This window comes from Pelobates fuscus, chromosome 7 (assembly GCF_036172605.1).
Source record: "Pelobates fuscus isolate aPelFus1 chromosome 7, aPelFus1.pri, whole genome shotgun sequence".
Classification (NCBI taxonomy): Eukaryota; Metazoa; Chordata; class Amphibia; order Anura; family Pelobatidae; genus Pelobates; species Pelobates fuscus.
Window position 1 is genome coordinate 101,414,811 of NC_086323.1, and position 14,864 is coordinate 101,429,674.

The window sequence follows — 14,864 nt, forward strand, 5'->3', positions numbered from 1 at the left end:
ATATGAAGAAAGTTAAGTCCAGGCACTCAGGATATTGCAAAAAGCAGATTTATTGGAACAAATGAGCAATGTTTCGGCCTGCACAGAGGCCTTTATCATTCACTATTTGTTTTCCTCAGCTGGCGCTGTAATATAAATTTCCCGGCATTTTCTGCATAGTGTATTAAACTTAGCTTGGGTCGTCTTTTACCTATGTTATTATCTTTTTATATGTACAAGTATTTTTGATCCTAGCAGACTACTGTCTGGTCTTACGGTAAACTCCGCCGGTTTTTAGGTGAGGCGAATCCCGCCTTCTAGATCTCAGTAAGTACGTCATTTAGCTCCACCTTTGGTTGCTGCTCCATCTCAAGTTCATCTGGCAAGGGATAACTCCCTAGTTGGAGTTCCGGTTCTGGGGCCTAGTCCATCTTAATCTATCCTGGAGAAGTGGAGGGATTTGTCCCACTTTATATCTCTAATCTAATCCTTTGTTTGTAGATATATTTATATATATATATACATTTATTCAAATACCTTTATATATTTTCAAGTTTATTGTTAGACATTGACAAAATGTGATATATATTTAGTTTTTTGTGATTTATTGATGCATTTCTTTCAAAGATTGATTTTACACACTTGGTAATTGCATGATTTCTTTTTTATTGATATGTTTTACATCCTATACATGTGCATTATGGTAAAAGATTGACAAAGAAATTTTAAATTTAGTCTAAGCAGGTAGAGTGTGTCAGGTTGCTGGTTAGGTGTGGGGGGTAACCCCTAACTGAAATATGTAGGCGCGAAGGAAAAGAAAGGATCGGAGGTAGAAAATAACTCATACCTCACAAACCTATACCTTCCAAGTACAAGTGCAACCCATGAATTGATCATTAAATAAATTAAGACATAACCTTTAATCAATTTAAATGTTAAAATAGGTATGTTTTAAAGTATCACAGCTATTGGTGCTGAAAATAAGGAGAGGGGAGGAATATTGGCTAGAAAAATAAACAATTAAATAATAGCTGGGAACAGGGAGGGGAGTAACTAACAATAGGAAAAACCTATATACACCCAATATCAACTGAAGTGCCTTCGTGGGCACACCTATAGAAAAGACTAGACTCCCAAAGTCGCCAATCCCCAAAACCCAAAACGAAATAAAGGAGCCAGACTCCTTCCCCTCACCTCGATTGCTAACTGTTGTTAACTAGTGAAAAGATATTGCATACTAAAATCACAGTGGTGGCTTGTCTAAAGAATAGAATATATTATAGCTGCAGCATCATCCCTTATCTAACTGCCACCCACTGCTCTAAACTGTCCCGACGCGCGTTTTTGCCGAATATTAGCTCCTCCAGGGGAAGACAAAGGCCTCTGTGCACGCTGAAACGTTGCTTCTTTGTTCCAATAAGATAAAAGAGAAGTATATGTGTCAGGATCGGGACAGGGATCCAACACGCAGAGTACAAACAGTAGAAAGGTACGTATACCGGGCCTTAAAATGGCCGGACTAACATACAGAGAATAACAGAGAATGGTCAGAGACAAGCCGAGGTCGAGGGAACGAGAAGACAGGTAAGCGAGAGACAAGCCGGGTCAGAGGGATAACAGAGATAAGCAGAATAGTACAACAAGCCGGGTCAGAACCAAAGAGAATACTAGAATACAAGAGCACTGAGTGACTAGACAAGCTAGAACCACGACAGGGCAATGAGCTGACGAGAGAAGCAAGCTTAAATACCCTGAGTCCGGAGAGTAGACACGCCTCCGATGGGTGCTGATTGGATAAAGCCAATAGAGTGACAGGTCGCTCGGGATAGCGTGAAGACGTCACGTATCGAGCGTCATGTTAGAAAAGGAAGCGGATCCCTTGCGGCCAGCGTTAGAATGACTGGATGGACCGCGAGGAACGGGAGAAATGGCCTGTCTAGACGGATAAACAACTAAGTCTCTACCCTTCTCAAAGGTAGAGACCTCAGGTACCCTGACAGTACCCCCCCTCTCAGATACGCCCACCGGGCGGAAGGAACTGGGACGAGATGGGAAGCGGGAGTGAAACGCCCTGCGGAGACGGGGAGCATGAACGTCCTCCTGAGGTACCCAACTCCTCTCCTCAGGACCATATCCCTTCCAGTTGACCAGATACTGTAATCTTCCCCGGGAGAATCGGGAATTGATAATGGAGTTGACCTCGTACTCCTCCTGACCGTCCACCTGAACCGAACGAGGTGAGGCAACCGTAGAGGAGAATCTGTTGCAAATCAGTGGTTTCAGCAAAGACACATGAAAGGAGTTGGGAATACGTAAGGCCGATGGCAGGGCTAGGCGATACGCAACCAGGTTGATACGAGACAAAACCCTGTAAGGGCCTATGTACCGAGGCGCAAATTTCATAGAGGGAACTTTTAAACGAATGTTCTTAGTACTCAGCCATACTCTATCCCCAGGAACAAAAACTGGAGCCGCCCTTCTGTGTTTATCAGCGTGTTTTTTGAACAACATAGAATTATGCAGGAGAATTTGACGAGTCTGATCCCACAACTTCTTCAGATTGGCGACATGATCATCAACCGACGGTACTCCTTGGGAAGAAGAGACCGAAGGAAAAATGGAAGGATGAAAGCCATAGTTCATGAAGAAGGGGCTAGAACGAGTAGAATCACAAACGAGATTATTGTGTGCGAACTCTGCCCAAGGAATCAAACCGACCCAATCATCCTGGTGTTCGGAAACAAAGCAGCGCAGATATTGTTCAATCTTTTGATTAGTACGCTCAGCGGCTCCGTTAGACTGAGGGTGATATGCAGAGGAAAAGTTCAATTTGATACCTAATTGAGAACAGAAGGATCTCCAGAATCGTGAGACAAATTGAGAGCCTCTATCAGAAACGATTTCAGAAGGTATCCCATGTAAGCGAAAAACTTCTCTCGCAAAAATCTCCGCCAATTCAGGGGACGTGGGGAGTTTAGGTAACGGCACAAAATGAGCCATCTTAGTGAATCTATCCACCACCGTGAGAATAACAGTCTGTCTCTTGGAAGCAGGTAAATCCACAATAAAGTCCATGGCCAAACAGGACCATGGTTTCTCAGGAATGTCCAAGGGGAGCAACAAACCACAAGGAGATGCGTGAGGCTGTTTAGTCCTGGTACAAGTCTCACAAGCTCCGACGAACTCCTTAATATCCTTTCGTAAGGAAGGCCACCAGAAATCCTTGGAGATCAGGGAATAAGTCTTGCGAATGCCCGGATGGCCAGCCACCTTGCTTTTGTGGAAACACTGTAAGAGCTCCAGTTGGAGTTCAGGAGGGACAAATTTTCTTCCCTCAGGAGTCTGTCCAGGTGCCAGATGTTGTAAGTTCAAGATCTGAGCAAGCAACGGAGAATGGATTTTGAGACTTGTGTTAGCAATAATATTGCATTGGGGTACTATAGAGGACAGAACCGGTTCAGAAGAAGCCAAAGGTTCATATTGACGAGATAGAGCATCGGCTTTAGAATTCTTTGAACCAGGCCTATAAGTAAGAACGTAATTGAAATGGGTGAGGAATAACGACCAACGAGCTTGCCTGGAAGACAATCGCTTGGCCTCTCCAATATAGGACAAGTTCTTGTGATCCGTTAAAATAGTAACAGGATGTAATGTCCCTTCCAATAAATGTCTCCATTCTTTCAAAGCCTTGATAACAGCTAGTAGTTCTCTATCACCAATGTCATATCTGCTCTCCGCACCAGACAATTTTTTAGAAAAAAATCCACATGGATGTAACGGTTTATCCACACCTAGCCTTTGGGATAGGATGGCACCTATGCCAGTCTCCGAGGCGTCTACCTCAAGTAGGAAAGGAAGAGTGGTATTAGGGTGAACTAAAATTGGGGCGGAAGCAAAAAGCTCCTTGAGAGTTTTGAAAGCAAGGAGAGCTTCCGTAGACCAATTCTTAGTATCAGCCCCCTGTTTGGTCATATTGGTGATGGGCGCAATAATAGAAGAATATCCCTTAATAAAGCGCCTATAATAATTGGAGAACCCAATAAATCTCTGAACGGCCTTAAGATCCTTGGGTAGAGGCCAATCTAGAATGGACTGGAGTTTATCCGGGTCCATCTTAAATCCCTCCCCAGAGATCACATAACCGAGGAAGTTTACTTGGGATTGATCAAAACTACATTTCTCCAATTTGCAGTACAGACCATGTTGAAGAAGTTTGTGCAAAACCCTTCTGACTTGTTCGTGGTGAGTCTCAATCTCTCTAGAATGTATGAGTATATCGTCCAGGTATACAATAACACACTCATGCTGAAATTCCCTAAGAACCTCATTTATCAGATCCTGGAATACAGCCGGTGCATTACATAACCCAAAAGGCATTACTGTATATTCATAGTGATCGTATCGAGTATTGAATGCCGTAATCCACTCGTGTCCCTGCTGGACTCTCACCAAGTTATATGCCCCTCTGAGATCTAACTTGGTGAAAATGTTAGAACCCTTTAAACGATCAAAGAGTTCGGTAATCAAAGGAATGGGATAAGCATTCCTAATGGTTATCTTGTTCAAACCTCGATAATCAATACAAGGCCTAAGTGTACCATCCTTCTTTTTAACAAAAAAAAATCCAGCCCCGGCAGGGGAGGAGGATCTCCTAATAAATCCCTTGTCTAAATTCTCGTGAATATACTCCTCAAGAACTGAATTCTCTTTAGTAGATAACGGGTATACATGACCCCTGGGAGGCATGGTACCAGGGAGTAAGTTAATTTTGCAATCAAAGGATCTGTGTGGAGGTAAGGTATCGGCTCTCTTTTTATCAAATACTGCCTTTAAATCCAGGTACTGAGGCGGTATTTGTGTCTCTGTAGGATTAGAGGAGTTAGCCGACGTGTTAGCCAGGCAAAGAGGTGAGACCTTCCGCAAACATTTCTCTTGACAATTCTGACCCCATGAAACTATCTCCCCTAACTCCCAATTAATGATAGGGTTATGTCTCTTTAACCAGGAGTACCCCAGGACTATGGGAATAGAAGGAGAGGAAATGATCAACAGGGATAGGTCTTCCTCATGCAAGATACCAACAGTTAAATTAACAGGTATGGTCTCACGGAAAATAACAGGCTCAAGTAAAGGTCTACCATCTATGGCCTCAACGGCCAGAGGTGTCTCCCTTAACTGGGATGGGATAGTATGCTTGTTAACAAAGACTTGATCGATAAAGCTCTCAGCGGCTCCAGAATCGATCAAAGCCATGGTTTTGACTACTCCCTTCTCCCAAGTCAAAGAAACGGGTAACAGAAGCCTGTGATCTTTATAATTGTGAACAGAGGACAAAATAGATACACCCAAGGCCTGTCCTCTAGAGAAACTTAGGTGCGAGCGTTTCCCGAACGATTGGGACAATTTAGGCGTAAGTGACCTCTGACACCACAGTACATACATAAACCCTCCCTTCTCCTGTACTGTCTCTCCTCCTCTGTGAGGTGAGTATTACCTATCTGCATAGGCTCTGGGAAACGTGAGGTTTCGATCTCAGAATTTTGAAATGCAGGAGCTAGTTTAAAGGAGGGTCTACGAGTCCTATCTCGAGTGTTCTGCCTCTCTCTTAAGCGTTCATCAATGCGAGAGATAAAAGAAATTAAATCCTCCAAATTCTCAGGGAGCTCTCTAGTGTCAACCTCGTCAAGGATTACATCTGATAACCCATTTAAAAATACATCTATATAAGCCTGTTCGTTTCACTTAACTTCTGCCGCCAAGGATCTGAACTCTAGTGCATAATCCACAAGTGTTCGATTTTCCTGTCTAAGGCGCAACAGTAATCTAGCTGCATTGACCTTCCTACCAGGGGGGTCAAAAGTTCTTTTAAGAGCTACAAAGGCATTATAGTTATAGACTAACGGGTTATCATTTTCCCATAAAGGATTAGCCCATCTCAGAGCCTTCTCAATGAGTAACGTAACAATAAATCCAACCTTCGCTCTATCTGTAGGATAAGAGCGGGGTTGTAATTCGAAATGGATGCTGATCTGGTTCAAAAAGCCACGACACTTCTCAGGAGAACCGCCATAACGTACTGGTGGAGTAATACGAGAAGAAGCACCTACAGTGGCTACTTCTAGACCTGAACTTACAGGAGAGATCGAAGGAGTACGTGTCTCCTCTGGTGGGTTACTAGCACGAGACAATAGCGCCTGTAGTGCTAGGGCCATCTGATCCATCCTGTGTTCCATGGCATCAAACCTGGGGTCGGAAGAACCAAGCTGACTGTTTGTACCTGCAGGATCCATTGGCCCTGTCGTAATGTCAGGATCGGGACAGGGATCCAACACGCAGAGTACAAACAGTAGAAAGGTACGTATACCGGGCCTTAAAATGGCCGGACTAACGTACAGAGAATAACAGAGAATGGTCAGAGACAAGCCGAGGTCGAGGGAACGAGAAGACAGGTAAGCGAGAGACAAGCCGGGTCAGAGGGATAACAGAGATAAGCAGAATAGTACAACAAGCCGGGTCAGAACCAAAGAGAATACTAGAATACAAGAGCACTGAGTGACTAGACAAGCTAGAACCACGACAGGGCAATGAGCTGACGAGAGAAGCAAGCTTAAATACCCTGAGTCCGGAGAGTAGACACGCCTCCGATGGGTGCTGATTGGATAAAGCCAATAGAGTGACAGGTCGCTCGGGATAGCGTGAAGACGTCACGTATCGAGCGTCATGTTAGAAAAGGAAGCGGATCCCTTGCGGCCAGCGTTAGAATGACTGGATGGACCGCGAGGAACGGGAGAAATGGCCTGTCTAGACGGATAAACAACTAAGTCTCTACCCTTCTCAAAGGTAGAGACCTCAGGTACCCTGACAATATGTTGGCACTCAAACTGTCGTTTGGTGCAGGTATCAAGGTTCCCCACCTATGACGGACCTCAAAATACTAAAACAAAAATAGAGAGACTGATACCGCACTTGAGTATATAAAAAAAGTAGCTCATTTTTTTCACCTTAAAGTTAACATTGCACTGACTCTTATTGATAAGAAAACTTTGATGGATTAATAATACGTATTAAACTTTTTTTTTAGCATTTATTATTGGAGTGCGTTATCAGTCTCTATATTTTTGTTCTAATAGATCTGCTTTTTGCAACATCCGGAGTGTCTGGCCTTGACTTTCATCATTTATACGCCATACAGGCACATGTTTGCCCCCCAGCCCAAAAAACTTCACATCCCATAGAAATTAACAGGAGCAGTGATACCTACAGGAGTTTGTCAGTATTTGAATTCTTAACATAAAGGCAGCGTTAAAATGTCAATCTTTGATTAGTGTATTTAAAATGAAGCCAAGTCATGTATTCCATAAAATCCCAGCAGGAAATAAATAGCAAAACTCATTAGGGTGAATTCAGAACTGTTTTAATTGCAATAAATAAAAGCATTATCTAAAAATAATTTTATATTTGAACTGAAAATGAACTTTCGCAATCTGTTCCAAATGTTCTGCTTCTTTAGATCACATCTTACAAATGTCTAAACGGTATGGATAAAGTGAATATTATTCAGACTTGTAGCTAGATGGTCACATTGTTTAAATTCTTCACATTAGCACATGACATGTTATGTAATAGCACACAGTATATTTCCACTACCTGTATGAACATGGCTTATTTTGATATAACCAGATCAAATACCTCTTATTTACTATCCTAAGGCTTTAGAGAAAATCATCATGAATTATTTAAGGGGAGATTTGTGGGGAATTTTAAGTGCATTTCAAACTGGAAGCATAGCTGACTTGGGAAATGTTTCCAGTCTGATTATTTTAGCCTTAAAGGAACACTATAGTTTTAGGAATACAAACGTATATTCCTGACACTATAGTTCTACTAGTGTTTTTTAGGCCCCGGCCCCCTGTTAGCAAGGTAAAACGCTGCGCTGCCCCATTCAGCATCTTCTCATAGTGATGCATTGAATCAATACATCTCTATGAGGAACGTTCAACTCCTCTATGCAGATCATTGTGCAGCACTGACCCAGGAAGCACCTCTAGTGGCCGTTTGAGTGACTGTCACTAGAGGTGTTCCTAGGCATTAATGTAAACACTGCCTTTTCTGAAAAGGCAGTGTTTATATTAAAACACCTGCAGGGACTGACTATATTTGCTAGGACAACTACATTAAGCTTTAGTTGTTCTGGTGACTATAGTGTCTTTTAACTTTGATTTTCATTTTAAACTCCCAACAATTCTCCCTTTAGTGAATAACTCTGAAAATGTTAGCAGAATAAAATTTAAAAAAGTATTATATATAAAACAAAACTGATTTTAGACAAGCTGAATGCAGTTATAAGCTTTCATTAAAACATCTGTCCGTTCTAAAATCAGTAATGATGACTTCTCAAGAGGTGAAATAAGAAAATTGTTGAAAATTGTCCCGTTTTTGCCAGCATAGTCCCATGTTTTGGGTTAATGTCCTGGGAAAAACAGGGCCTGTCCCGCATTCAGTCTAGACTAAGTGCTTGTCAGCTGGTGGATCTTTGTGGCCCAGGCATGGGGAGAGAAAACCTGGGCCAGCTCCCTCCCAGGGCTCGAGTCCTGCAGGAACGCGTGGGAACGGCGTTCCTGCACTTTTTTTAGAGCAAGAACGCCATTCCTGTTTGTGGTCCTGCAGGCACTCAGGGGGCGGCAAAAAATGCCGCCCCCAAATGCCCCTGTGTTCCCCCTGTCATGGGGGGCCCAAGAGGTGGCCTAATGGCCACCTGATGGACCCCCCCGGCCGGCTCTTGTCTCTCTGTCAGACGCGGCGAGGGAGCTGTGTTCTCTCTGCTCCCTCTCGCCGCGCCGTTTGCTGATGCCGGGAGCCAGAATATTATGTAATTTCTGGCTCCCGGCATCAGCAGACAGCCCGCGCGGCGAGAGGGAGCAGAGAGAACACAGCTCCCTCGCCGCGTCTGACAGCGAGACAAGAGCCGGCCGCACTGAAGCCCCACTGGACCCCAGGGACAGGTCCACGCCAGCTCTCCAGGTAGTGAGGCTGGGTGGACATTTTTAATTTTAAAAAAAATATACAAATAATTTTTGTGTATATGTGTGTGTGTTGTGTGTCTGTGAGTGAGTGTGTCTGGGAGTGTATGTGTGTGTTGGTGTGTGTATGTGTATGTGTCTGGGAGTGTGTGTCTGGGAGTGTGTGTGTGTCTGTGAGTGTATGTATGTGTGTGTATGTGTCTGGGAGTGAGTGTGTGTGTGTCTGGGAGTGTGTGTGTCTGTATGTGTGTGTGTGTGTCTGGGAGTGAGTGTGTGTGTCTGTGAGTGTATCTATGTGTATTTGTGTGTGTTGGTGTCTGTGTGTGTGTGCCTGTGAGTGTGTGTGTGTGAGTGTGTGTCTGTGAGTGTGTGTGTGTGTCTGTGAGTGTATGTATGTGTGTGTGTGTATGTGTATGTGTGTCTGTGAGAGTATGTGTGTCTATCTGTGAATTTGTGTGTGTGTGTTTTTGTGTGTCTTTGTGTGTGTGTGTGTCTGTGTTTGTGTGTGTCTTTGTGTGTCTGTGAGTGTACGTGTGTGTCTGTAAGTGTATGTGTGCACCTGAGTGTGTGTACGCGTTTATATATGCATACAAGTTTTGTTTTTTTTGGTGGTGGGGTGGGGGTGAAACTCGAGTGAGTTCCCACACTTTATTCCCCAGGACTTGACCCCTGCTCCCTCCCATCAGCTGAGCAGCAGTGGTGTTATTCTATAAAGTATGCATGTTCAAGCAAATGTATTCTTGCAGCCCCATAGCAGATACATGGAAGTGACCAGGTGATTTGCCCTTATACCTTCTCAAGTTTCAGGTAAAGATCTCTATCCCCCCCCCCCCTCTGTAGAATCCTGTACTGCAAAACTTGTCATCTTATCGGAGTACCCTCTACATGACGACCACCAGAGGTACTTCTACTTTGAGAACCTACTCAAACTCTCTTCTCACAGCTAACCTCCATCCATGAGAGGTGTAGGATAAGTGGGAGGCCCCCGCTCCTTCGCGAGCCACGGGGCGCCGCCGGTGAAATACCACTACTCTTATCGTTTTTTCACTTACCCGGTCACAGGAGGCAGATAGAGCAGGGTTGTACTCCTAGTGTTATGGTGTTCCTTTAATGCTATTGTATATCTACAGGATTCATCCACCCAATTATATTGCCTTTCACCATTAAAGGATTACTCAATGTACCATGACAACTTCAGTGAATTGAAGTGCTCATGGTGCTTGGAGTCAAATAGCATGCTAACGAACAATAGCAGCAGAACTCCTACTTCCATGCTGCCCAAGTCCTACTCTGAGCTCAACCTCTAGGATGTCCCTCCCATCAGGGCCGGACTGGGAAAAAAATTCGGCCCTGGCATTTTTTTACCACAGCGGCCCCCTAAGAAGGGGGCGGGGCAGAGAGGGTGTGTTTTGTAATCACTAATGACAAACACGCCCCCTCTCAAAGTGAGCATGTTGGTTCAAGAAGAACTGAAGAGCTCTAGCAGAGAGTTCTGCACAGCGCAAGCAAATTTAATAACATGCTTGCACTGTGTTTCCTTGCAACTTGTCTCTGGTGTCTCTATAAATGATACCAGGAGACAAAAATGCCAGGAAAGAGTATTGTGTATGTGTTTGGAGCCTGCTTGTTGTATTGTGTGTGTGCAGAGTGAGCTGATTGTGGTGTGGTATTGTGTTATAAGGTTGGTTTTAGGCGTGTTGTGTTTGTGGTGTAATGTACTGCATATGTGGCTAGGGGCTGTAGAGAATGTGTGTATAGGGGATGTAGCAAGAGTGTGCATGCAGGCTATAGTGTGTGTGTATAAGTGATGTAGTGTTTGTAGAGAGTGTGTGTTTAGGAGTGTAGTATGTGCTTGCTTACAAGGAATCTAGTGTGTGTGTATATAAATATATATGTTTGGAAGTATTGTGTATGTGTGTGGTGCAGTGTGTCAGGGGGGGTTCTGTGTGTATGTGAGGGGTGCAGTATGTGTGTGTGAGGTGTGATGTGTGTGAGGGTGCTGTGTGTGATTGATTTGTGTGAGGGTGCTGTGTGATGTGTATGTGGGTGCTGTGGGTTATTTGTGTGTGTGGGTGCTGTGGATGATGTGTGTGAGAGTGCTGTGTGTGATGTGTGTGTGAGAGGGTGCTGTGTGTGAGAGTGCTGTGTGTGAGAGTGCTGAGTGTGATGTGTGTGAGAGTGATGTGTGTGAGAGTGCTGTGTGTGATGTGTGTGTGTGAGGGGGTGCTGTGTGTGATGTGTGTGTGAGAGTGCTGTGTGTGAGAGTGCTGAGTGTGATGTGTGTGAGAGTGCTGAGTGTGATGTGTGAGAGAGTGCTGTGTGTGAGTGCGCTGAGTGTGATGTGTGTGAGAGTACTGAGTGTGATGTGTGTGAGAGTGCTGTGCGTGAGAGTGCTGTGGATGGTGAGTGTGAGAGTGATGTTGATGATGTGTGTGAGAGTGCTGAGTGTGAGTGCTGTGGATGATGTGTGTGAGAGTGCTGAGTGTGATAGTGCTGGGGATGATGTGTTAGAGTGCTGAGTGTGATGTGTGTGAGAGTGCTGAGTGTGATAGTGCTGTGGATGATGTGTGTGAGTGCTGTGGATGATGTGAGTGAGAGTGCTCTGTATACATGTTAGAAGGGATTGTGTGTGTTTGGGGGGGTAAATAAAAACAGAAAAAATAAGTAAGCATTATGTCCCCCCCCCCTCCCTTCTTACCTTTTAGCCTGGGAGCGGGGGGCGGCACGCTGGTGAGTGGGAGAGGGGTTCAGGCACTCTGCTATTCATCTCTGGTGGTCCAGCGGTGAGTGAACTCTAGCCATGGCAAACTGCAAGATAGAGCTCCGCCGGGTTCCTCTGCTGGCAGGCTGGCTCCCTCCCTCTCTCACCGCCGGCGGCCGCCTTTGACAGCATGTGGGCCGGTGAGGGAGATCTTTGATCTGCCCACCGGCCCTCCGTGGAATACAGCGGGGCCGGCGCTAGGATAGTGCCGGCCCTGCAGGGGAGCGGCCGGGGAGATCCTGTGATCTCCCTGCCGGCCTCGGCCCACGGCCACCGCGGCCCACCGGGCATTTGCCCGGTGTGCCCGATGGCCAGTCCGGGCCTGCCTCCCATTGTAGATGTGTGATGGCACTGGAGGAGGATCAGGCAGCAGGGGGAACTTGGCCTTGGTGTTGAAACAAAGGTACGTTTTTGGTTTATATATATATATATATATATATATATATAATTTTTTTCTTTTAAGATGGGGAGGGGGGCAGCATGTCAGCGAGTTTTAGAGCTATTTTGCAGTTTTATTTGTGTGGCCTTATTTTCTATATATGTGGTTTAAGCTGTGTTCCAGATCCAGACCAGACGTAGAGGGGATGGGGGAGATGTCTCTCTTGGCTTCTTTTTTTTTTTATTAACCAGAAAGTCAGTAAATATAGGTATTCGGGTAAGACAACTAGTTACCAGAAAAACACAAATGACCATAATATAAACAGTATTATACAACTGAAAACCACAGCAATTTATATGGCATAGCATTCAGCCCAACAATCCCAGCATTTGCGCAGATGTTGCAGAAAATATTATCAGACCTGGGAACTATTTCTGGATTGAGTTTACACTATTTCTCCAGAGTCTGTCTAATTCTGCCACATCGCCATACTTCATACACTCCCTTCCTTAACTGTTTGTTATTAACATGTGATGTATGAGTCAGACGTGGATTGAAGCTAAATAAATCATTATGACTTGAAGCATGGTGTGTGTGTACGTATTCTGTTAGTATGTAGCGTTTAATAATAGTCACACACAGTGCAGGTTGAGAAGTAGCAGCTGGTTGTTTGTTCCATTGAAACACATGAGCATCCCTTACATAAAAACAGTTCAATAGCTACAACATATTGGGTTTCATTCATCCTTCTTGGCTGCAATACTGAAATACAATAGTTAGCACATGCACACGAGCACATGCACATTCTCTTTCCAAATGGAATATATTTATCTATACAGTGGGACCTCGGTTTACAAATTTATTGCGTTCTCAGGGACGTTCATTATTGTGAAAAATTTGTAAACCGAAACGCAGTTTCCCACAGGAATGCATTGAAAACCAATTAATCCGTTCTGGAGGTAAGAAAAAAATCAAAATGAGCTGGCATGGAAACCAACCCACAATGCAGAACACACAATAAAAGGCATGTAAACAACGAAGCTCAGCTCCCTACCTTTCCACAGCTTGAGAAATGCACCAAAAAGTCCCCAAACAACTGCAAACAATTTCCAGAATGGCTCCAAAACTCGATGCAAAAGCCACTCCAACACCTCCACACTCGATGCCACGTGCTGCCCACAGGCTTCATCATGCAGGGGGCGGTGCTATAAACCTCCCAGGTGCAATGCATCCTGGGGAAACTTGCTTTGTATTGCGAAAAACATTTGTAAACCGAGGCATTATTTTCAATAGATTTTAATTTGTAAACCGAAAATTATGTTTGTAAACTGAGTTCCCACTGTGTATGTAAATGTATATAAAGGATACTTAATGGTGAACTGTGTATTATGGGACAAAAATTCCGTTTTAAATAAATGTCTCAAGATTTAGTGTTCTGTAAGAGTTAATGTTTAGTGCTAGTGTAGTGTATGTGTTAATACATACATGCCTCAATGCTGCCTGAGGGATTGCCCTGTTGTGTCTAAAGTGTTTTTTTTTTTCTTTTTCTAAAAACGCCTTAGACACAACTGGGTTATCCCTGAATCCTAGACTGTGAGGGGGTACTTGAGGACTGGGTTAGGAACCACTGCCTTAGACAACAACCGATAGAGAATGCAGATTATAAAGAGGTTAATGGCAAACTAGACCCATCCATGGGATGTACCATATGCAGATGGTGGCTGTGGCTCACATTATGAAAGCCTACCAGCTGGAAAAAGTGGTTGGAAAAAGCACCAAGGCACTAATCGTAGCACAGGCACCCAGCACCAGATCAAAAGAAACAGGTATCTACCTTACCAGTGGCCAACTAACCCAACATTGTGGAGGTAGACAAGAAATAGAAGACTGCAGATGAGTCGAGAATCATAACATCAACAAAAAGGAACATGGACAAGTAGCAAGAGCTGAAAGAGGAGCTAGAAGGAAAATGGAAAGTGAAGGCAGTATTACTCCTAGTTGTGATTGGAGCACTCAGTGTTGTAAACCCCTGTTGGGAGAGTGGCTTCAACAGATTCCAGGTGGGACATCTAATGAAAGAGTTAAGTTCTAAGGACTAGTAAGATACTATGTTGAACCGTCACATAGTCTCTGGAAGCCTCTGGAAGACCCAAGAATGTGGAATACAAAATAGCACTGGAGGATAGATATTGGTAGATAGACAGATAGATCAATAAGCACATTATAATTTGGCATTAGTGCCCTCTGCATAGCATAGAGTGTATCTAATGATGGGCTCGTGCTATGGTGCTTGAAGGCAGTTCCCTGGTGTCCACAGATGCAGGACACCAGGGTACTAATTCGGGACAGTGGGAAAGGACCCCAAATTCACATAGTCTCTGGAAGCCTCTGGAAGACCCAAGAATGTGGAATACAAAATAGCACTGGAGGATAGATATTGGTAGATAGACAGATAGATCAATAAGCACATTATAATTTGGCATTAGTGCCCTCTGCATAGCATAGAGTGTATCTAATGATGGGCTCGTGCTATGGTGCTTGAAGGCAGTTCCCTGGTGTCCACAGATGCAGGACACCAGGGTACTAATTCGGGACAGTGGGAAAGGAGATGTCCCACCTGGAATCTGTTGAAGCCACTCTCACTATGTGAGATTGTATTCTCTGAAACTGCTATGTTTATAAAAAAAATGGGTTAACCCTAGCTGGACCTGGCACCCAGACCACT